Here is a 21,955-nt window from a genome sequence, read left to right as displayed (position 1 = left end):
CCTACAGCCCCGGACGTGATCCCTTGCACAAACTCCAGTATGTCGTTGGTCGGATCAAATTAGTTGGGGCCTACAGCCCCATTCGTGGTCCCTTACAAAAATTCCAGTTATTTTATTGGTCAGACCAAATTAGCTAGGACCCACAGCTCCGACCATGGTCTTTTACACGTAAATTCCAGTATTTTTTTGGTTGGGTCAAATTAACCATGATCATAAGCCCGACCGTGACCCCTTTGCTTTTTTGCAAATTTATATTTGGTGTTAAGGTTATCCGTCATTAATAGAGTTAATATAGTTACGGCAAACCCAAATAAATTTTCAAAAGAACGAAATTTGTTAAAATGGGTTTTCTATTATCGGTGATAATTGCTATGGAGTTTGTGCTTTTTTTTCTTCTGGAATTAGAGGTTCAGAAGCTGAAAGGTCATCAAGCTTATGTTAGATATTTGCTTTAGAAACTTGTCGCATTAACACTGTTCACCTTTCAAGAATATAAGCTAGCCCAAGAAAGGAAAAAAAGAAACACTTGCTTTTTTTGTCGTGATGCGTAAGTTCTTCAGTTTACCTCTTGTTGCAAACTTGCTATAACATGTGTTTTTTTAGTGATGATTTATCGCGTGTGGTGTAGTCAATCAATGCATAGTATAGTACGCTCCTAGCATAGTGAAAGTGTTTGGAAGTAAATCATGTAGGGAGAGTCTAGCAGATTAATTGTGGAAGGAAGTTTGATTTTTTTAACCTTGGCCTCGTGTTCTTTTCATCTCTGTTCAAATCACCGATTTATAATAGTCTTGCGCTATGAAATTATAACTAATGAATAGACACTCGAAAATAACAAAGATCGAAGGGGTGAGCGTATCGGTTGGTCTGGTGAATCGGAGATAATAAGCCTATAAACGTACAATGAGAAGAATTTAACTTTATTATAAATACCAAAAATTGGTACTGATTTTGGAAATCCAAAAATATGGCAACTACACGGATCTTATTGTAGTTTACAAAAATCAAATAAATACCAAGAATTGGTATTCAAAAATATACACGTATCTTATGGTAGTTTAGCAAAATCAGGAAACCCACCGATCGGAAGAACGTCTATATAGAACATATAACGAATCGATCCGTGCCGTGGGATGACGAAATCAATGGTCGGATTTATAAGGCTACACAAACACCACTTCTTTTTATAATCTAGACGTAGGCCGGGGCTCAACCTTTTAGAGTTTTTTTTTATTGTTTGGTCGGTTGGTCAGTATCTTCACATAATTTGTCCGTCTATCTTCCCATACAATTTTAGTCTGTATATAATAGTCGGGAGCATATTTAGTTAGTCCGGTCATACCAGAACGGTCCCGATATTTAGTTGGTCGTGTCATATTATAGCATGTTAGTTAGTCGAATCACAGTAGCATGTTTAATTAGTTGAATCATAGTAGCCGGATAGGGCCGGGGCCAACGGCCCCGACCGTAGATTAGAAAATTTAAAGGCAAATTTAATATCCGCATTAAAATTAGTCATGATTAAGTAAACTCTACAGGGTCTTCAGATTAATATTTGTTTGTTTTTTTTGTTGGCAATTTTTTTTTTTTTGCTTCGATCAGAAGGTCGGCAATATTTGGATTACAAATGGTCACATTAAAGATATCCCATTCTCCTGATTTTATAACTTTTGTTGTGGGTCTTCCTCTTGCCACTCTTTGGCAATGAGCGGGTGGGCGCTACAGTCCAAGAAAGTCTCCAGTTAAAGAATATATGGGTATGTCTCCTGTTGTGCTATATGGGTATGCATTGTGCACGAATGGGTGGGATGAGACCATATATATATTTTCTATACTGAGTAATTACATTTATGGAAACCAACCTATATAAAGAATGTTCCATACATAAACAGTGTGGCCATTAGGAAACCACGTTATTAAAGGTATCGTGACAATATATCTTAATAACTAGGGTCGTGGAATAATGTGATAAATTTCATGAATTCATTACCATGTTGGTGCAGATCTCTGGAACTGACAGATGAACGGACCAGTGGATGTCGGTCTGTTCATTGGCTCTACTTCATTCATATGATCTAAGGCTGACGGTGTCGTGGTTGAGTGGGTTTCGGCGAGAAACTTTAAAATCCATTCCAAATGAAAGCAGCTAAGTTTGTGAATGTGATACACTGCGGGGTCATTATCAATGGAAAACGAAGCTGTCCATTTATTAATGATAGCTTGGATTTTTTTGTATAGGATTCTTTACTATCAGAATTAGGACAATATTTTTTGGTTCCATAATTAGGACAAATTCTATTTCCGGAAATAGTGTGAAACTCACGTTTAGAAATCAAGCTATTATTAATAAATTAATGGGGCTCAAACAATATCGGGATATTCAAGGGATCGACGGGCGTCTATATAGGACATATAACAAATCGATCCGCGTCGTGGGATGATAAAATCGATGGTCGGATTTGTAAGGCTACACAAACATCACTTCTTTTTATAATATACACTAGGTATCACCACGTCCTACGGTCGGGGGTCAACCTTTTTCGTTTCCGTTTTGTTGTTAGATCGGCTGGTCCGTATTCTACCAAAATCTTTTTTAGTCATTCGCAAAACTAATTAGATTATAACGGTCAAACATCAGGCTTATAAGTTAGTTCGGACTTGCGTCCCTAGTATTTGTGGTTGTGTCAAATTAGCCGGGGCTTACAGCCCCGGCCGTGGTCCCTTGAAGATACCATAGTATTTTGTTGATCGAGTCAAATTAGCCGGGGTCGTGGTCTCTTGAGAATACTATAGTATTTTGTTGGTCAGGTCAAATTAGCCGGGGCTTACAGCCCCGACCGTGGCCCTTAAACATTCCCTAATGTTTTGTTGGTCGGGGTTGTGACACTTAAATCTCGCACATAAATCTTTACCATGCTTTTTATTTTATTTGTTTTTTAAAAATAGCTTTTAGATTAGCTGAGGCTAACTTAAATTTTCTTGAGAAAGTTATGATACAAATCATTATGCTTATTGGATGATTGAACGTTCGATGGACCAAAGTATATCTGGTGTGTACGAATAATCTTCATGGAGGGTCATCCACCGATCATAAGCCAAACAGACCCTTAGCCATATGTTTTCCGTGAAGATGTATTAGTAAGGAGATATTTGGTTGCATTAAACATAAAACCTCTTACCCAATTCACTCCTCTTCCTCTATTATGTATTCTTTCTTCTCCTTTCCTCTTTAGACCAATTTTTTTTTAAAATCATCGGCTATGTTTTCTTTTATTTCACCGTATCCATTCTTTAAATCATCCATAATAATAACTTTGTATTAATAACTCAGTATTATTATGATACAGAGAGACGAAGTTAGGAATTAGAAGTCGTTAATGGAGGGGAAGAACTATAGATAGAAGACCATCTGTTGGTGAAACCGTTAAAGAATGACGCTCTTCTGTTCTATAAATACATCTACTTAGTGTTAGCCTATATTAACGAAAACTTAGTCAAATTAGAAAATCCGATGCTGCAGTCAAATTAAGAAATTCAAGGATCTGACGACGTTAAATAATTTTTAAAATCATATTTTTATTAGGAAGCCAAGGGATCGGACGGACGTTTATATAGGACATATAACCGATCAATCTCCATCATGAGATGACGAGATCGATGGTTGGATTTGTAAGGCTACACACCACTTCTTTTTATAATGTACGGCACGGGCTATTTCACACAGTGCTAAGCTGGGGCAGCAAAAAATCTTTTAAGAGTTTGGCTTCCTTTTTTTAGCTTCTCTCAAATGTAGCCAACTATGATTACTACAAATGCATAAGATTTATTTTCGCATTTCCTTTTTAAGATCATGAAACGGCGCGATGCCTTTGTATCTTCAGTGGGACAATATTGGAGACATCCAATCCAATGCTTTATTATAGCAGTTTAATGAGCAATGGAAGTATTAATAATTATGGATCTAAAATGCGTCCTCAATTGCCAAGAGTTTAACAGTACATGAAAGGTAAATAAAAAAACGAAGGGAGAAAAAACATAGCACACTTAAAATCTTATGGTACCACCAACCATTCAATTCACAGGTTTCTCACAGCTTTCTCAGAATTCTAAATGTAGTCTCCAATCTTCGTGGATGTACCTGAAATCTACCGTTTCCACTCTTGTTATATGTCACATATACCCGACAAATCTTACGGTTGTCACATCTGTGGAACTGAGCGAGTGTTTTTCCCTGAGACACGGAAATGTAATTTGGTTATCATTCATGGAAATAAGGTTGACCGCAAGGTGACCCCTACGATCATCATCTACAACTTTATCACGATTCTTTCCCCAGCCATATTTTGTATGTTTCGAGATAAATATAACTAAAACAAAAAGATAGATAATCAAGATGTTGACGGTGAGACCACTTTCAGACAATGCTAGCTTTGCACAAATATCTAATATGTGCACATTATTTCTTAATTTAAGGAACAGTCGGGGTATCCCATCCAGAGAATGTACACTTTGTTACTGCACATATTGAAAACTGTACCATTTCATCCATTTGTATCTCTCTGATGGTTCACATAAATTTGAATTCGAACTATAACAGCGACAACAAAGGGAATATAACAAAATTTAACCAATACACACTACAAAATTATTTAAACTATGCAAAGAATCCAGAAAGCAAGTGACAATACACAGGTAAAAAAATGTAAAATTTCCTTAATTCCATTCACCTTAATCTCGGATGTGGTCTTACAGAGTCTCTTGATGGCATTAACATCTGCCAAGTCTCTCGCAAGTGGAGATGTTGCATGAGCACTGATAATTTTCACCTAAAACTGTCAATATAGATTGGAGAAAATGATGGCAACATGAGGATGAGACTTTTTAATATAGGAATGCGAAAAAATTAAATAATCAGATAACGATTTTTGTTTGTTCATTGTTGCTGGTGCATCTCCTTGCTTGTAATTTTACATATAGATTGATTAAGTTGATAGACACCTTATTTGTAATCCCGATGCTTCATCAACTCCCCCCTCTCTATAATTATACTTTATACGACACCTATGTAACAGTTAATGAGTTATAAGTATAGTTGCCTTGGCTATCTGCATTTCCAAAATATCTCAAAATTTAAAAGTGAAATTTAAGTTAATTTTGTTATTAGAGAGCTTTGAGATATGAAATTTTATATCTTGACAGTATCCTCTTACCATGGTAAGATTGGTATTGAGATGATGCTAACCACAAAACCAAGGAAAGTGAAAGAAAATTTACTTTCGCACAGACCTCACATCTCTTAACGGGAATTAATATATAATAGCGGAACCAAGATTCATTATTTCATTAATTCACACATTCTTGAGTGAAGATTTCTCATGTAGCTCAGAAAAGTGATTTTGCTTAGTATCTATGAAAGTTTAAAAAAAAAAAACAGCTATGCAAGTTAATTAAAAGGCACCTGCAGCTGACACATGAGGGTCACGGAAGTACGAAAAGAAAGTTGTAAACGTTCGATACTTTGCTTCAAGCTGCCAGAGTATTCTATCATCCGGATGTAATGCTAAACTCCATAAATAATGAGTTGATATGGGCTTGATGCAAGAATCAACATTAACGAACGGATCCCGTGAACCAACAACGGAAGACCCGAACGCAACATAGATAGAGCATAATGCAGTTGATAAATATGCATACCTTCAGGATATTGGGTTCACGACCACCTGGACCTTCTTTGATTTATTTCAAGTAGCTGCATTGTTATTGCGATATCCTAAGTGTGTGTATGAACCTACATCCCAGGTACAATGTGTCATAGAAGCCACGGAAAATAATGTTATTGCTTCTCTGATATCTTGTGTTGCACAGGTAAAATGTGTCATAGTGTCAGGAGATGACGATTTCTTATAAACAAATATGGCTTAGTAAATTCAAATTGGATCAAGGTGCAGATTTGGTGGGAACCTCTTCGTAAATGATTCTAAAAGGTAACTTTGGAAGGCTGCAACTGACTTGGGATTCCATAGACTGTGTGTATGTATGAACCTAAATTTAATGAAAGAAAACAAACACAATTACAATCAGAAAAATACAACTTAAATAGGGGATTAAAGACTTTTGGTGAGAGTAAATCTAACCCAAAATATAGAACCGTCTAAAGGGTTTGCATGAAAGATGAAACCAACATGGCAGGCACAATGACTATCAAAATGGAGGTTTCTTCCAAATCGCACTTAAACAACTTCTAGCTGCAGAATTATTTGGTTTAATAGATATAATCAATACATCAATTACAACCCCACATTCTCAAACCCACCTGTGAAACGTTTTGTAATTGATTCTATTTTTGAGCTTGAGGGATCCAAGTGATTTGGGATGCCATGGAGTGAGTTTCTGTATAGACCTAATTTCAAGTAAAAAGAACATACACAATTGCAATCAGTGAAATATAACGGGACTAAACGCATTAGGTAAGAAGAAAAATAACCAAAATGGTGATGGCAATATCATGATTAACATAAAATAACAAAAGAATCAGAGACAGAGAACTAACCTCTTGGAAGCGGTGTTGAAGAGATTGTATGTGGAGTACCCCACAACGCTTACACTGACTGATATTTCAAGAAAAAATAACAATTACCCCGAGTTAAGAAACATAAACTACCAACATACTATTCAAAAAGAATCCAAAAATATATTTCTAACGGAATCAAATTGAAATTGCTTACAGTGCAGTTTGCAATGCGAGCATGACAGGGTTCTCGTTTCCAGGAAACTGTTTTCTGACCTTTGAATTAAAACATCCAATTGACTAACTAAATCCCCTAAGCTTCAATTACCGAAGTTCAATATAATATCTCCTCAATAGCTGCACATTCAAAACCCTAAAGGAAATCATCCCCTGCACCAAAATCAACACATATTAACCCACAGAATCACTTCCAATCCTTAATCCAGCAAAAGGGTTATACAAAATACAATAAATCACAACCCCATATTTTAATTTCTGATAAAAATTAACATAAATCTCTACTTTCATCATAACTACAAAAAGAAAAATATTAAGGAAAAAATAAACTAAAAATCATACATTTAAGGAATGAAAAACTAATCAGATGGAATGAATTGTACTTACTAAATAAGAATTTCACCAAGAGATTTCTAGCTTTTGTAAGCTGAAATCAAAGAGAAAATGAACCTTCTGTTCTTGAGAAAGAAGCAAAATTTGGGGGTCTTTTTATTGTTTCTGGAACGAAAATATTGAAATGGTTAAGCAAGGGTTTCTCATCTTGATGGTTGTCGTGGATGATTCTAGAGTTGCATATATTTTTTGTTTTTTAAAGCATCTTTTGAAGCGTTACAGAAGATTAAAGAAGAAGGTACTGAATCATGGAGAACGAATTTATGAGGCACCGACGGAGAACGAATTTATGAGGCGTGAACGGAGGGGCGAAAATCAACCATTGGATCTGCGAACTTAGGATTGATATTGGAAGGGGGAGAGATCACAGCCGCAAGTTGATACAACGGATGTATCTCAACCGTTCCGTGACACAGCATACACTACTGTTGTGTAAGCTCAGATGTATTTACACAGCAAAGTCAAATATTTCGATCCTAATCAAAAATTGCACAACGTAGTGCATGCTGTGTCACGGGACAGCTGGGATTCATGGATATTGTCAACTGATGGCCGGGATCTTCCCTCCCCATCCCAGTTATAATCAACCCGAGCAATAATTCTGCGTTCCGCTTATCTTTACTTCTCCATCTCTCGCTATTCAATGCATCCCGAGTTTTACTCTTCTTCATTCTTTAACGCTTTTTTTCCTAAATCAATTAAAACCTCGGCAAAGAAAAACCCTCGAAATTCCGATGAATTATTGTTTTGCAGCGTTAAATTAAAACGCCTCCAGGAAGAATTTAATTGCTCCTCCATGTATATCTTTTCTCTTCTCAAACGATCGATTGGAGACCCAAATTACCTCCCCACTTTGAAGAGGTACGTCTTCCCTCATTATTCCTTTTCGTTTTCTGATTAACCATGATGTACCAATCTGTTTCGACCATGTTTTTTTTTGTTGGTCTAATCGTCTTCAAACTCATGGTAACACAACGAAATGTCGCTTGAATCTGTTATATTAACATTGTAAAATCTCTACTGCTTCCTCTTTATGTTTTACTTATTTTTATCCTCAAATAATAGAAACATCTTGGTAAAATATTTGTTGCTTTCTCAAATCTTCATCCGTGAAGAAAGGGATGAAGAAACAATTGCCAGAAATCTATCAGGTATGTGGTATAAATTTTGGATTAAGCTCTCTAACATGAGTTTTGATTTTTGTGGTTCTTTACTAATGAAATCCAAACTCTTGAAATTGTCCTACTGGGATAGCGCCTGCTAAGATTGTATATTTCTTGCTTCCAGTAATTATTTTATAGGATTCTCCCCCTGTTGAAACGAATCACCGGGTTAATTTGTATTTGTGTGAAAGACCTATCGGGTCCGAGAGTACGCTGATCAATTCCAAATGCTCAAAATAGATTTAGTAATCATGTACTTATAGGTTAGTGATCTTGGTTTCATCTCTATATCGTTTTTTTTTTCTTAATAGCTTTCCAATGATATGATGTATAAGTTTTAAACGTTTCAGTTATGCATAATCTCATGGAAAGAAGATATGTAATGATCCTGTAATGCAAATCCTGCTAAAGGTGCGGTTTCGGGATTAGCTTTGGTTGTAAAAGCATGTGGAAGTGATGTCCCAAGGTATGTATAACCTGCATTTATACTCCGTATATCTCATAGGTCATGCCATCAGTCAGCCCCTTAAGATTGTATTTCTAGAGCATAAATTAAGAGTATATGATGCTTTATAATTTGTAATGGCTTCTTCAACTACCTCTTCATTTCTTCAATCATCTTACTGACTCTGCTATATTTCAAATTGTTTTACAACTTTTTCAGGCTCTCAAATTCAGTGTTCTTCAGAAACTTGGCCATCCAAGTTGTGGAAGATTTACTCCCACACGTTTCCGCCACACTGTGCGTTGAAAATAATCCCTATGGGATAATATGACGTGATAAAAGCTCTCCAACAAAATACAGATCCTGTCACCAAGGATAGAAATACGTCTGACATCTCTATTAAGAAGTTTGATAACTTGGGAAAAGATTGAACTTTAGATCGTCTCTCAGATTAAAGAGTTTTTATGGTGGCAGGTCAAACTTATATCAAATATTATTTAACCTCTGTATTTTGGGTTAGCAGATTTTTCGTTTTTTTTTTTTTAATTTCTCTCGTGTTTTACTCTCCCCAGATTTTGGCACCATTCATGCAGTCAGCTCCTAAAGATTTAGCGGCTGACACTCTTAAGGTAACCTTTTACTTTTGTTGTTTTAGCAAAGTTTAGATGGTAGTTTAGATGGGAGGTAAGTTGTAAATTATTTTTGAAAATTAAATATTTCAAGTATGCAAAACTGATGCAGATGAGTTTGCACTTCTATGGGATTGATCAAGTACTCATACTGCTATCATGCACTCTTATACATGTGTGTAATTTGTATGACTGTATACAACTTTCTCGACAAATATGACACTTTTGAAGTCCAAAAAAAAAATAAACCCAATGAACAAATCGATATGGCTGTATGTGATTCGTTTTTCATTAAAACTAATTTCGGGTGTCTTTTGCAACACTTGAATGTCGTAGCCTAAAGTAGACTCTTTCCCAGAAACACAGCGGATCCATGCCAATATCTTTTTTCTTTTTTTTCAGTTCCTTCAATCTGACTTTAATTTTGTTTACAGGTATCAAAAAGCTAGACCACTTTGTCGGTTCCGGCTAAAAAAGGTAAAGCAAACATGCATATTTTGGATGCCGTTGCCGATAATAGAAAAGCCATCTCTCAACTTCTCTTTGCCAAACGGCACCTCGCCTACCACAGTAGGTTTAAGAGATTCATATCAATGGTGTAAGTTCCTTTTGCCACTATTTTTTGTGTGTATAATCGAAGTTGAGTTTCAGTTATAACAAGCATATAGTTTTATCTGCTTCATATTTCCTATGTATCCACCTTTTTAATTTTTAATATTGCTTGGATTATTACTTTAAATAAAACAAAAAAAACTTCTGCATTTTAAGTGATAATTTTTCTGAATTTGTGTCCAATGTACTTGGCCAGATATTGGTCAGCGATGCAAATTCAAAATATACATCCGGCGTTGTTAAATCAGTCACCATCTTCATGTAAGTTTGAACCCTGAAGGAAGTATATGTTATCCTTCGCAGTTTTCTGCAATGTTGGGAGCATATGGCAAAGTGACACAAATTACTAAAGAACACCCTTCATTTGAAATATGTACTTACTGTTAGTTTTGGATACATCTTAGCATGATCCACACATACTATGGCATTGGATTTTTGTAGAGAGATTAGATGACATATTTTTCTTGATCTAGGCTGTTGTAGGTTAGTGATCTTGGATACATCTGACCATGATGTAAGATATTTACCCTTTCCCTAATGGATTAGATTATATCTACAGAAAAACCTCAAACATGTTAGCAATCATCATCTATTATCCCTGCAACAAAGTAGGAAAATGTTACTCCTTCAAAAATGTTATCCAAGATTTACGGCCATCGTATCCTGAAATCTTCTCGAAAATGAAGAGGAAGCTCTTTGGAGTAGTTTCCGAAAATCCTAAAACACAAAACAAAATTCATCCCTTCCCCATCAGTTTCACCCTGAAAGATAGCGGGAGGATATAATGGAACTTGAAGAAAAATTGTGATACTATGAGTATTAGCATTGAGCAGCAGTAGTATATCAAGCAGTCCATGTACCTGCTAAAACATGGGCAAAATGAATTAGCTAACTTTTAGAATAGAGTTTGACATGGCTAAATTTGATAATAGTTAATTTATTAGTGGAACCAGTGAACATAAAAGGAAAGAACCCACAAAGGAATATCTTATAATATTTGACAGAGGAAATGGGATCTGAATACTCTACTGTAATGGAATTGGGTCAAATACGTGATACTCTAATTTCAATTGTTTTGGTTTTTTCGATATTAATAGGGAGTTTCATTTTGTAGTAGAAACCATGCAATCAATAAAGCTTGAAAATCAGAGGTGGTAAATACTCTCTTATGTGATCAAGTTTTTGCTAAGACGTTGTATGCCTCCGTACCACTGTGTATAGTGGAGGTGGAAGATTTAACTGCCACTGCTATTTCGTGGCAGATGAAAAGGAGGCTGAAGAGTACTGTGCATAAACATATGAACATTCATTGGGTGAGTAGAAACATATCGTTACACACATCTAACTAGACACATCATTTGCTTTATTACTATGGAACAAAAACAGTCACATAATATCAGTTTTGTACAGGTGCTTTCCCCAGGACATGTATTTGAGATCCTGTATGAGGTTTTACACAAAGAAACGTGCTAGAGAAAATCGTCATATACAATTGCAGGACAATTCGCGGCGGACTAAGTTTTCGAGAGGAGAACCAAAAGCTCATGGTTTCAAGATAATTTGTACCAAGTCTCAAGCAATGGAGAAAGATTTAGACAATGAATTGTAGGGATGCAGTGTTTCTTTATGGATGGTAGTAATTACTTTTTGCAATCGATTTAGTCAATGTAACTGTTGATAAAGTTGATATAATCCAAGGAATGTTGTACCGAGAAGTTATTTTTAAGAAAGGATTGGTACACTGTCACCTAAACTTTTTCTATTTCTGTTAGAGTGAACTGAAATTTGTTTTAGATTAGGGGTATTATTTCACAAAAAATAGTATATTTCTGAGTAAATTATAGAGTACCATAGCAGGTGATATTTTCATTATCAATCCCAACATTTTCTGAGAGATACATAAATGGAAAAAGAAGGAAGGGAAAGTGTACAACAACATTTTGATGTTTGTGATTCTGAGAATGTCACGGATTGATATCAATCTGCTTCAAACGAAAACATTTTGTAAGGATTCAAATCAATCCTAAGCGTTGATCAACAATGACACGGAGTTTTTCCATCCTATTTCCACATCAACAGAAAATAAAGTCCGAAGTCAAACTCTTATAACTAACTGACGCCCCAGCTTAGAAAGGTATGAAATAGCCCGTGCCGTTAGGCACGGGTTATTCCCTAGTAATTAGAATATGATGCTACATGTGTATAAATTTCAAAAGAAAAGAAGATATTGTTTGTTTATACATACCGAAGGTCAAACAATCAGTCACTATTAAACACATGGCATAATCAAAATGCATTCTTAAAACAACACATGCACAACTAAGGGTATACGTGATGTTATTTCCAATTACAAAATCCTAATAAAGACCTAAATTATTGATCTAGATGTTTGTCTTTCTTCGTTTGGTTAATAATAGTAGAAATAAAGGAAGAAGTTTAAATGAAAATGAAGAAAAAAATGCGTTGGACATGCGTCATCGGTGCGTCCAAACCAAACGCACGCAGGACGCGCAAATTGGCGTGTTGGACACGCGTCGTGTCAGCTTCCCACGCAAATCGGACGCGGACACGGCTCAAGAAATGGAGCGTCCGTGCAACCCAGATCTTCACATAGCGAAAATTGCTTACCTTGGTAACTGTATCTCACTCTCTCTAAATGGACACAATACAGTACCCCATATGTTATACCCACCACCATCAATACCTCATGAATGCGAGCTCTCAACTACCCCATTTTTGAAGTTTTTATTGTCGGAAGACTAAATACTGTATATATATGTGGCCATGGAAGACTTGTACTACTAGAACGAAAGAAAAAGATGAAGTAGCTGGGTGATCTAAGTCGTCCTACGATATTAAATGTACTCATAAAAGTCATAGGTTGTCGGCTATGATTGTTCTTGGCAATTAATCTGCATGTTGTTTTGTATACCTATGTGCGTCAATGTGATAAAAGAAAAAAAAGAACAAGCTTGCTCGACTACATACTCAAAAACAATTTAGATTTTTGCTCACGTCAGGCCTATTCCTATGCACACCACTAAAAAAAAGTTGTTCGATATATCACTGGTATGGCAAACGAGTTGCGGCTTTATGAAAAAATTATTGAGTGACAGAGTTTCTATCAATCGTTCTTATTGATAGCGCTGGCGATATTATGAATATCGCTGGCGCCATCAAGCCCATCGCGCGATATTATGATTATCGATAGATAGTTATTTTGCAAAGGCTATTTCCCCTGCTGGGTCTTATATATACACCCTTATACATCTTCAAGTTACTCACACCTACTTCTACATATATTTCACCAATTTCTCGATCTCTATTCTCAATTTAAATTTGATAATCATAGATGGCGAGATTCAATGAAGAGAGGAATGTTATTATTACAACAAGAAATGCATCAGAGGAGTTTACAAGAACTTGACGATGAGGAAGCTGAAGATACTAAACTAGTTGACACTTTGACGCTCGTACATACGGGCCAAATACCTAGAGTTCCAAACCCACAAGATGTATTCTCAAGAAGATATATGTTTCGAGAGAGGGAGTTTTACCACCAGAAGCTGATGCACGGTTATTTTTTACCCAATTGTGTGTACTCTGATCAAAATTTTCAAGGTCGATTTCGCATGCCTCGACATCTGGTGAAAAAGATTATTGAAGAGCTTTGTCACATAAAACCTCAATTTAAGTATTAGTTTGATGCACTGAATACTAGAGGTCATAATCTTGGACAAAAAGTTACTTCAGCTTTAAGAATTCTAGGTTATGGCAGACCAGTGGATGCGAACGGTGAATACCTTCTGAAAAAGCGGGGGTCTAACAACACCACCCAATATTTCGCTTAGCAATCTGTATGGACTAACTCCGAAATACTTTCTAGAGAATCAACTAGACAGTCAGACTCAATCTAGGTAAAAGTATCTCAAGGAGTTAAGATCTCTCTCTTGTTTTGATTTACTCTAGCTAATAGAAATCAGCGAGTCTTTAATCAAACACAAGGAATAACTTTGATGGTACCAAAGACCAATTCACAAGGATCAATCAATAACAATCAACAACCAAATGTTGGATTATTCTAATTGATGATCTAAACGCACAACCTGTATTATTTCAATTATAAAGATAAAACAATATAATGCGGAAATTGAAATAACACAGACACCAGAAATTTTGTGAACGAGGAAACCGCAAATGCAGAAAAACCCCGGGACCTAGTCCAGATTGAACAAACACTGTATTAAGCCGCTACAGACACTAGCCTACTCCAAGCTAACTTCGGGTTGGACTATAGTTGAACCCCAATCAGTCTCCCACTGATCCAAGGTACAATTGTACTCCCTACGCCTCTGATCCCAGCAGGATACTGCGCACTTGATTCCCTTAGCTGATCTCACCCACAACTAAGAGTTGCTACGGCCCAAAGTCGAAGACTTGATAATAACCAAATCTGTCTCACACAGATAAGTCTATCGAATGATAAATCTGTCTCCCACAGGATAAACCCTAAAAGGTTTTGTTCCATCTTTTGATAATAATCAAGATGAACAGGAACCAATTGATAATCCGGTCTTATATTCCCGAAGAAAATACTAGAGTTATCAATCACCTCACAACAATCTTAATCATATGGTAGCGAAACAAGATGTTGCGGAATCACAAACAATGAGACGAAGATGTTTGTGATTACTTTTTATATCTTGCCTATCAGAGATATCAATCTCAAGCCAATCAATATGATTATACTCGTACGATAGAAGATGCAAGATCTGATCACACAACTACGATAAAAGTAGTATCGTTCTGGCTTCACAATCCCAATGAAGTCTTTAAGTCGTTAACCTGGTTTTAGAAGAAGAAAATCAAAGGTTAAAGGAGAAACGAATCTAGCACGCAAACTAGTATCGCACGTAAGGTCTGGGTATTAGTTTTGCACAGATGCTAGATGTCCCCTTATATAGTCTTTCAAATCAGGGTTTTCCATTAAGTTACCTTGGTAACAAAGAAATCAATATTCACCGTTAGATGAAAACCTGATTTACATTCAAGCTAATATTTCTCAACCGTTAGATCAAAAACTTAGCTTGTTACACACAAATGCATGCTTCTAGGTTTGTTAACCGTACCCAAACGTGTACATTGTTGGTTCAACAATAGTTCACCAAAAGGTTAGCCATATGAGCATTTCACGTCAACCATGCTCTTCTTCACCATAACTAGTTCAAATGACTTCAAAATGAACTAGTTAGAGAGTTGTTCAATTGCAAAGAAATCTCATGTATTACACAAGACACAATTGAAGCAAAGATGATTTGATTCACTTGAATCGGTTCATGAACTTTTATAGCCACGGTTTGCAAACTGCATTCCTTAGTCTTTTTAAGTTTAAGTTCAGAAATCATCTTTGGATATATAACCTTCTCAAGTTCGCATACTAGGTTCGCGGTCTTAAGTTATCGGGCAGAGTTTACAAACTCCAGCATAAATTCTCGGGAATGGGAACTTCGCCGGTTCGCGGACTGGGTTCACGGACTGAGTTCGCGGACTTAGATTCACGCAAATATTTTGTCAACTCCAGTAGAAATTCTCGGGTTTGAGAACTTCAGAAGTTCGCGGACTAAGTTCGCAGACTTGGCTCATGCCATTCTTCCGGTTCTCTTGATCAACAAAGTTCGCAAACTTTGGTTCAAGGAATAGGACTTCTACATAAATATGTTTCCACAATAATGCTTATGTCCATCATTGGTTATGTAATCTAAACTCTCATTCTAATCATTGAAACATTCTTAGAGGACGTTATATAGTTGTTACTCCATTTCTCGTCAAAGCAATTTTCAAAGTGATTGAAACATATCATGACTTTCGTCACTAGGTAAAGATAAACTTGGTCGAAGCGAAAAGCTTACCAACACATATTTCGAGATATAGATAGGTGAGGTATACTCGGCTCGAAATACCAAATGTGTATAATCAAAGTCTATATATAGCATACGACTTCTTGTCTCAAAGAGTATGAGATAGAATAGATAGACTTTTGAGTGATAGATAAGTTCAAGTCTCCACATACCTTTTTGTCGAGAAGTTCCACCGGTTCTTTGAGTAGTTCTTCGTCTTGTATGATGAATCGCCATGTAGTCCTTGAGCTCAACTACACTTTCTATCCTAGTCCGATACTTAGCTATAGTAGACTAGAAATCAAGACTTATAATTTTGATCACTAACATTGACAAACATGCTTGATATAGTAACGCATGCGAGTTCGACCGAGCAATGCTCTAACAATCTCCCCCTTTGTCAATTTTAATGACAAAACTATCAATACATATGGAATACAAAAAAGATAATGAAACTTTAGTAAATCCTATTCCACATGTCTAATCTTCAACATTCCTCGAAATCTTCGTCACTTCCAAGTACTCTAATGATCCCAAAGGTTGTAAGTTTAGCATCACCGTTGTTGAAGATCCGTAGCTATAACAATGAGAAAACATAATTCTCGATCATTGTTATACAATGTCATAGTATTATTACACAATGTCAAAGTTCAATTGTATCACAACTTTAACAATAATACTATGATGATATGTATCACTTCCCCTTAGTTAATACTCCATCTCACATGGAAACCACTCCCCTTTACACAGTGATCCGAAAACCATATGTATTTGTAGTGTGAACTACATATTAATTCTCCCCCTTTTTGTCAATAAAACTGTCAAAGGTACAAGAACGGGATCATAATGAAATTTCCGAAAGAGGCATTTCATGACTGAAAAGAAAAAATACATATCAACTAATTTAAATGTAATCATAAAGCCGAAGCTAAATGCATTCATCAAGGAGTTTAAAGATACAAGATAACCCCTCTAAAATTCCACAGCTGCACACCCCTCAAGATATGACCATTAAGCACAAGTTCAAAAGAACTCTCCCCCATTTGACGTCATTCCCGAAAGAACAACAAGAGAGACCTTCATTTCAAAAGAAAAGAAGGATTTTTATTGGACACCAAAACCATAAGAATGATTTTTATATCCAAAAACTCAATCAAATTAATCACAAGTAAACCCATGATTAATTTAATCGGAATACGCAACCAAATTAAACACAAAAAGTGATCAATTTAATTGATTATGCTCAACATAAGTAAACTTACGGAGCTACGACCAACTTAACCATAGAAAATGATTAGCTTAGCCGTTCATATACTCAACATAAGAGAACTTATGAAGTATTGCAGTATACACATAAAATATGGATAAGGGATGATCAATACTGCAGAATATACAAGGATTCATTCTATCTTCAATCATTATTTGCATAACAACTATTAATAGACATAATCCTTGTCACAAAAGATTTTAACCTATCTTCCATCAAATATTGACAATATAGGCTTAACTTTTATATTTGTCAAAAGTCCATTCATTCTCTAATCAATAAATGAATACAGATCACAAACGACTTTACGTTTGACAAAGTATCGGACAAACATAGTTCACGGACGTAAACACCAATATCCCATAACAAGTTGCAATATAACAAATCATAAAGATTAAATACTGCAAAACATCATCCTCCAAACAATTTTAGAATTTAAATCAAAAAATCCAAAAACATGAAGATGAAAATAATAGCTATGTGTAGTCACAATCATTGTTATTGCAAACACTAGTTATTCTTCCAACTAAGCCAAAAAGAAGACATACTAGGCAACAATGTCTTTAAGAAATTCTTTATCATTCCCTAACTCCTTGTCATCAACAACCATTGGAACATAAGGTTCGTGGAGATAGGAGTTAATATCAACAAACCGTCTTGGCTGGTGATGTCAAACCAGGGCTTTATAAATTTCCAAAGATCTTAAAATGCAAGCCTTTATTTCACGAATCTCCTTTCTTACTTCCTTCAACTCATCAAGAACATCGGAAAACTTCTGAGAGTTAGAAGGGACAGCCCTTGGCTTTCTTGTATTCCTCCTTTTTCTTTTCAAGGACGGAGTTACTTGAGATTTCTCATTTTCCTTGATTGATGGATTAACAATCATGTTGACATCATTTCCATCCAAAGACATGATGCTTTGAGAACAGCTATAACCAACTGGTTTTTGTGAGTGGAATCCATAATCTCAACAAGCAGTCTTAAGATATAAAGGATATCAGAGAGGAAAAAGGAATGTAGGGTTTGCAGCCTTTAAACAGGTTCGTGGACATCCAACTCTAAACCCTATAAAGAGTAGAATTGTCGATAATAACCCTTTCTTTTATTTGATAGACAGAAAAGAACATACCTAAGGAAAAAAACATTTCCTAAAGCTTGTGCATTCACGACCTTGTGTCTTTTGATAAGGCACATGAGACAAGATTTACCAAACAACACAATTAATTTGTGCTGTGGTGAACAACAATTTGTCCACCATTTTCCTCTTGAGAGGAATCCTCTAACCTCTGTCTATCAAAACGATTTTACCATGATTTCTTCTCTAATGGTCTTGTTTTGTCTTTGGAAACTAACTTCTTAGATGAAGATAAAACCCTACATACCTCAGCGGTCTTCTGAGAAAGTTTAAGCTTCCTTGCTAATTGATTTGCTCTTCGTTGAAGTTTGTTGGCGTGCCTCACTTGATGTTTGTACTTGTAACATCTTGATAGTTCATGACCCTTCTGAGAACAAAAGGAGCACGTCAATCTTGGATAATATTCAGGCATCTGTGGTATGACTACAGCTATACACAAGGTAGATCCTGAAACATTACAAACAGAGTTTCCAAAGGATGGGTCAGTTGATTCTTCCAACTTGATTGGGTTATCTTCTTCACCGAAACCATCAAGGTTGATATATGTATTTCTAAAATTATCGAAATCAATGTTTTCACATAGAAAGCCGACACTTGATTTCCTATCTTCATCAGAATCATAGATCTCAGACATCTCATCAAGTGTTACAGCAAGACCTTTGTTCCCAGTGTATTTTCTACGATTTGGGCACTCGTTTGCAAAATGACCAAAACCTTTACACTTAAAGCACTGTGGCATATCCTCGTCATCAGCCTCGTCAGCATCCCTGTTTTTAGGAGGAACGCGATTGTGAGGTTTATCTGACGACCTAGGTTTGTCTCTTGAAAACCGTTTACTTCTCTTCAATAGAAGGTCCCTAAAATGTCTTGTGATCAAGGAGACTGATTTGTCAAGATCTTCATCTGAAAAATCACCATCAGAATGATCATCCTCAGAGACATAAACACGTTTGCTCTTATCAAGTAATTTAGTGTTCTTTTGTGCTGTAAAGGAAACATCCTTTCCGATTTTGGATGTATGCTCATGATCAAAGATCTTTAGCTTTCCAACCAATGTATTTCTGGAAATATTATCAAGGTCATTTCCATCAACGATGGCATGCTTCTTAGACTCGTATCTAGATGGCAGCGATCTGAGAATTTTCATCACAATGTTCTTTTGAGGAATAGTCTTACCCAATGCAAAAGATGCATCAACAATTTCAGACACTCTGTGATTAAACTCATCAATGTATCTTCATCTGCCATACGAAGGTTCTCCCAATCGGAATTAAGGTTTTGAAGCCTAGCTTCCTTTTCACTAGAGTTACCTTCAAATAAGGTTTCTAAGATATCCCAAGCATCTTTAAACCTAGTGCAATTAGACACATGGTGTTGAAGATTTGGGGTAATGGCATGTATGATGGCATTCAGACCGTCGAAATTTTGCTTTGCAACAAGTATCTCGGCAGGATTGTATTCACCAATATTCTTGGGAACGTTTACATCTCCAACTACCACAATGGGAGCATCATAGCCATTAACAACATATACCCATGATTGAAAATCACGTTCTTGAAGAAAAGCTCGCATAGCAATTTTTCACCATAAGTAATTAGAGCCATCGAAGACTGGTGGTACGTTAATAGAGATATCACCTCTGTCCATAGAGTCAGATCGCTACAAACACAGACTTGTAAGGTCTTAAACGTGTTTTCCTACTCTGATACCAATTGAAAAAGTGTGGGTCTGACAACACCACCCAATATTTCGCTTAGCAATCTGTATGGACTAACTCCGAAATACTTTCTAGAGAATCAACTAGACAGTCAGACTCAATCTAGGTAAAAGTATCTCAAGGAGTTAAGATCTCTCTCTTTTTTTGATTTACTCGATCTAATAGAAATCATCGAGTCTTCAATCAAACACAAGGAAAAACTTGGATAGTACCAAAGACCAATATCCAAGGATCAACCAACGACAATCAACAACCAAAGGTTGGATTATTCCAATTGATGATCTAAACGCACAACTTGTATTATTTCAATTATAAAGATAAAAAAATATAATGCGGAAATTGAAATAACATAGACACCAGAAATTTTTTTAACGAGGAAACCGCAAATGCAGAAAAACCCCGGGACCTAGTCCAGATTGAACTCGCACTGTATTAAGCCGCTACAAACACTAGCCTACTCCAAGCTAACTTCGTACTGGACTGTAGTTGAACCCCAATCAGCCTCCGATTGATCCAAGGTATAGTTGTACTCCCTAAGCCTCTTATCCCAGCAAGATATCGCGCACTTGATTCCCTTAGCTGATCTCACCCACAACTAAGAGTTGCTACGACCCAAAGTCGAAGACTTGATAATAAACAAATCTGTCTCACACAGATATGTCTATCGAAGGATAAATATGTCTCCCATAGATAAACTCTAAAAGGTTTTGTTCCGTCTTTTGATAATAATCAAGGTGAACACGAACTAATTGATAATCCGGTCTTATATTCCCGAAGAACAACCTAGAGTTATCAATCACCTCACAACAATCTTAATCGTATGGTAGCGAAACAAGATGTTTCGGAATCACAAACAATAAGACGAAGATGTTTGTGATTACTTTTTATATCTTGCCTATCGGAGATATCAATCTCAAGCCAAACAATATGATTGTACTCGTACGATAGAAGATGCAAGATCAGATCATACAACTACGATAAAAGTAGTATCGGTCTGGCTTCACAATCCCAATGAAGTCTTTAAGTCGTTAACCTGGTTTTAGAAGAAGAAAACCAAAGGTTAAAAGAGAAAAGACTCTAGGAAGCAAACTAGTATCACACGTAAGGTGTGGGGATTAGTTTTGCACAGATGCTAGATATCCCCTTATATAGTCTTTCAAATTAAGGTTTACCATTAAGTTATCTTGGTAACTAAGCAATCAATATTCACCGTTAGATGACAACCTGATTTAGATTCAAGCTAATATTTCTCAACCGTTAGATCGAAAACTTATCTTGTCACACACAAATGAAATGCACGCTTTTAGGTTTGTTAACCGTACCCGAATACGTACATTGTTGGTTCAACAATAGTTAACCAAAAGGTTAGCCATATGAGAATTTCATATCAACCATGTTCTTCTTCACCATAACTAGTTCAAATGACTTCAAAATGAACTAGTTAGAGAGTTGTTCAATTGCAAATAAATCTCATGTACTACACAAGACATAATTGAAGCAAAGATGACTTGATTCACTTGAATCGGTTCATGAACTTTTATAGCCACGGTTTTCAAACTGCATTCCTTAGTCTTTTTAAGTTTAAGTTCAGAAATCATCTTTAGATATATAACCTTCTCAAGTTCGCAGACTAGGTTCGCGGACTTAAGTTACCGGACAGAGTTTACAAACTCCAGCAGAAATTCTCGGGAATGAGAACAGACTGGGTTCGCGGACTGAGTTCGCGGACTTAGCTTCACGCAAATAGTTTTTCAACCCCAGCAGAAATTCTCGAGTTTGAGAACTTCGATAGTTGATGGACTAAGTTCGCGGACTTGGCTCACGCCATTCTTCAGGATCTCTTGATCAACAAAGTTCGCAATCTTTGGTTCGAGGAATAGGACTTATACATAAATTTGTTTCCACAATAATGCTTATGTTCATCATTGGTTATGTAATCTAAACTCTCATTC

The 21,955-nt window shown here is 36.2% G+C and overlaps 2 long non-coding RNA genes across 26 annotated transcripts; one reads left to right on the top strand and one right to left on the bottom strand.

The window, feature by feature from the left end:
- Positions 1–3,956: 3,956 nt before the first annotated feature.
- Positions 3,957–7,428, bottom strand: LOC113357966. 15 transcript variants are annotated; one of them, XR_003364058.1, is made up of 7 exons: positions 7,133–7,428; positions 6,726–6,898; positions 6,551–6,608; positions 5,962–6,400; positions 5,695–5,788; positions 4,728–5,061; positions 3,957–4,231 (listed from the first exon to the last, which is right to left on the bottom strand). It is a non-coding gene; the product is annotated as an uncharacterized LOC113357966 (long non-coding RNA). The 15 variants fall into 15 exon arrangements; XR_003364056.1 differs by having other exon boundaries at positions 4,728–5,788; positions 5,962–6,042; positions 6,135–6,400; XR_003364059.1 differs by having other exon boundaries at positions 4,728–6,042; positions 6,135–6,245; positions 6,314–6,400.
- Positions 7,429–7,657: 229 nt separating this feature from the next.
- LOC113357965 lies at positions 7,658–11,740 on the top strand. Of its 11 annotated transcripts, XR_003364040.1 has the most exons (10): positions 7,658–7,999; positions 8,204–8,289; positions 8,426–8,564; positions 8,652–8,767; positions 8,966–9,220; positions 9,319–9,375; positions 9,810–9,973; positions 10,184–10,248; positions 11,102–11,300; positions 11,398–11,740. It is a non-coding gene; the product is annotated as an uncharacterized LOC113357965 (long non-coding RNA). The 11 variants fall into 11 exon arrangements; XR_003364041.1 differs by lacking the exon at positions 8,204–8,289; XR_003364045.1 differs by lacking the exon at positions 8,426–8,564.
- The last annotated feature ends 10,215 nt before the right edge of the window (positions 11,741–21,955 follow it).

Source organism: Papaver somniferum, chromosome 3, assembly GCF_003573695.1.
Source record: "Papaver somniferum cultivar HN1 chromosome 3, ASM357369v1, whole genome shotgun sequence".
Classification (NCBI taxonomy): Eukaryota; Viridiplantae; Streptophyta; class Magnoliopsida; order Ranunculales; family Papaveraceae; genus Papaver; species Papaver somniferum.
The sequence above is the reverse complement of the archived record's forward strand: the minus strand, read 5'-3'. Positions and strand labels throughout refer to the sequence as shown.